Source organism: Triticum aestivum, chromosome 5D, assembly GCF_018294505.1.
Source record: "Triticum aestivum cultivar Chinese Spring chromosome 5D, IWGSC CS RefSeq v2.1, whole genome shotgun sequence".
In the NCBI taxonomy this organism is placed as follows: Eukaryota; Viridiplantae; Streptophyta; class Magnoliopsida; order Poales; family Poaceae; genus Triticum; species Triticum aestivum.
Genome location: NC_057808.1, coordinates 87,507,702 through 87,511,570, shown reverse-complemented (window position 1 = coordinate 87,511,570; position 3,869 = coordinate 87,507,702).

The following is a 3,869-nucleotide window of genomic DNA, read 5'->3' as shown; positions in this document are numbered from 1 at the left end:
AACCTCTTCTCACCGGCAAGTTTGAAATCATAGTTGAGCTCTTTAATAGCCCAATAAGCTTTATGTTCTAGTTCGAGAGGTAAGTGACATGCTTTTCCATAAACCATTTTATACGGAGACATACCCATAGGGTTTTTATAAGCAGTTCTATAAGCCCATAGTGCATCATCAAGTTTCTTAGACCAATTCTTTCTAGATCTATTAACAGTCTTCTGTAGAATCAATTTAATCTCTCTATTGCTCAATTCTACTTGACCACTAGACTGAGGATGATATGGAGATGCAATTCTATGGTTAACATCATACTTAGCAAGCATTTTACGAAAAGCACCATGAATAAAATGTGCACCACCATCAGTCATAAAATATCTAGGGACTCCAAACCTCGGAAAAATAACTTCTTTAAGCATCTTAATAGAAGTGTTATGATCAGCATTACTAGTTGGAATAGCTTCTACCCACTTAGTAACATAATCAACAGCAACTAAAATATGTGTATACCGATTAGAGGAAGGAAAAGGTCCCATATAATCAAAGCCCCAAACATCAAATGGTTCAATAACAAGTGAACAATTCATAGGCATTTCCTGACGTCTACTAATATTACCAATTCTCTGGCATTCATCACAAGACAAGACAAACTTACGGGCATCCTTAAAGAGAGTGGACCAATAGAAACCGGATTGCAATACCTTGTGTGCAGTTCTATCTCCAGCATGGTGTCCTCCGTAAGACTCGGAGTGGCACTTGCGTAGGATCTGTTCCTGTTCATGCTCAGGTACACAACTTCTAAAAACACCATTTACTCCTTCTTTATTAAGGTGTGGATCATCCCAAAAGTAATGTCTTAAATCATAGAAAAACTTTTCTTTTGCTGGTATGTGAAACTAGGTGGTATAAATTTAGCAACGATATAATTAGCATAATCAGCATACCATGGAGTATTACGAGAAGCATTTATGACATTTAATTGTTCATCAGGAAAGCTATCATCAATAGGTAGTGGGTCATCAAGAACATTTTCTAACCTAGACAAGTTGTCTGCAACGGGGTTCTCAGCTCCCTTTCTATCAATAATATGCAAATCAAATTCTTGTAGCAAGAGAACCCATCTAATAAGTCTAGGTTTAGCATCTTTCTTTTCCATAAGATTTTTAATAGCAGTATGATCAGTGTGAACATTTACTTTGGAATCAACAATATAAGATCTAAACTTATCACAAGCAAAAACAACTACTAAAAATTCTTTTTCAGTAGTAGCATAATTTCTCCAGGCACTATCTAGAGTTTTACTAGCATAATGAATAACATTTAATTTCTTATCAACTCTTTGTCCTAGAACAACATCAACAGCATAATCACTAGCATCACACATAATTACAAAGGGCAAGTTCCAATCAGGTGGCTGAACAATAGGACCAAAGATCAAGGCCTTCCTAAGTATTTCAAATGCTTCTACACAATCATCATCAAAAACAAAAGGAACATCTTTTTGCAAGAGATTAGTGAGAGGCCTAGAAATTTTAGAGAAGTCTTTAATAAACCTCCTATAGAAACCAACATGACCAAGGAAACTTCTTATACCTTTGATATCTTTAGGACACGACATCTTTTCAATATCATCTACTTTAGCTTTATCAACTTCAATACCTCTTTCAAAAATTTTATGCCCCAAGAAAATACCATCATTAACCAGAAAGTGGCACTTTTCCCAATTCAAGACGAGGTTAGTTTCTTCACATCTCTGCAAAACTCGATCAAGGTTGCTTAAGCAATCATCAAAGGAATTTTTGTAAACGGAGAAATCATCCATGAAAACCTCACAATCTTTTCACAAAAGTCAGAGAATATAGCAGTCATACATCTTTGAAAGGTAGCAGGTGCATTACATAAACCAGAAGGCATACGTCTATAAGCAAAGGTACCGAAAGGGCAAGTAAAGGTCATTTTCTCTTGATCCTCTTTTCACACGGGTATTTGAGAGAAACCAGAATAACCATCTAGAAAGCAAAAATGAGTATGCTTGGATAGTCTTTCTAGCATTTGATCAATAAAAGGTAGAGGGTAAAGATCTTTTCTAGTGGATTTATTTAATTTGCGAAAATCAGTTACCATCCTATAACCTGTAACAATTCTTTGTGGAATCAATTCATTCTTATCATTAGGAGCAACAGTAATACCTCCCTTCTCAGGGACACAATGAACAGGGCTTACCCATTGACTATGAGCAATAGGATAAATTATACCTGCCTCCAAAAGCTTTAATATATAATTTCTTACCACTTCTTTCATCTTAGGATTTAGCCGTCTTTGATGATCAACAACTGGTTTAGCATCTTTCTCCAATTTTATTTTGTGCTGACATAAGGTGGGACTAATGCCCTTAAGATCATCAAGAGTATATCCAATAGCGGCACGGTGCTTCTTCAGAGTTTTCAATAATTTCTTTTCTTCATGCTCTGAAAGGTTAGCACTAATAATAACAGGATATATCTTCTTTTCATCAAGATAAGCATATTTCAAAGTATTAGGTAATTGTTTAATCTCAAACACGGGATCACCCTTGGGTGGAGGAGGATCTCCGAGGATTTGAACAGGCAAATTGTGTTTCAAAATAGGCCCTTGATTAAAGAATACTTCATCTATTTCCCTTCTTTCATTCATAAACATATCATTTTCATGGTCTAGCAAATATTGTTCTAAAGGATCAGTAGGAGGTACGGCAATAGAAGCAAGACCAACAATTTCATCCTTCCTAGGCAATTCTTTATCATGGGGTTGTCTACGAAATTTAGAGAAATTAAAATCATGAGACATATCCCCTAGACCAACAGTAACAATATCTTTCTCACAATCTATCTTACTATTAACAGTATTCAAGAAAGGTCTACCAAATATAATGGGACAAAAATTATCTTGTGGGGAACCAAGAACAAGAAAATCAGTAGGGTATTTAATTTTCCCACACAAGACTTAAACATCTCTAACAATCCCAATTGGTGATATAGTATCTCTATTGGCAAGCTTAATAGTAACATCAATATCTTCTATCTCAGCAGGTGCAATATCATTCATAATTTCTTCATACAAGGTATAATGAATTGCACTCACACTAGCACCCACATCACATAAGCCATGATAACAATGATCTCCTATTTTAACAAAAACAACAGGCATGCCAACAACAGGTCTATGTTTATCTTTCATATCGAGTTTTAGCAATTCTAGCAGCTTCATCACAGAAATAAATAACATGCCCTTCAATATTATCAACCAGGAGATCTTTAACCATAGCAATACTAGGTTCAACTTTAATTTGTTCAGGGGGTGTAGGTGTTCTAGTATAACTCTTGCAAACCACAGTTGAAGCTTTAGCATGATCCTTTATTCTAACAGGAAAACGTGGTTTCTCAATATAAGCAGTAGGAACAATAGATCAACATTATAAGTAATGGTTCTTCTTTAACTTTAATAGGTTCTACTACTTTAACTTCAATGGGAGGATGATATTTAAACCACTTCTCCTTAGGGAGATTCTCGGTGTACTAAAGTTTGGGTTCTTTAGCACCCCATACTTGTGCACGGGCAGTCGTAGCCACCTCTGCAGCAAGGCGTGAAGAGGGCGAGCGGGGACAGATACAAGACTTAGAAAATCAGCCAAGTCAGAGAACAGAGGACGAGTTGGACCCCTGGCAAGATCCTTGCCGGGGCGGCTTGCGAGACCCCGGCAAGGTCCTTGCCGGGACGGCTTACAGAGCCCCAACTAGAGCACCTCCCTTGTGGTTGGGAGCTCTGACACCATCAACAACGTTAAGACTAGAATCCAAGGGCGCACGTAGTGGCGTGCAGATCTTTGTGAAGGCCAGAAG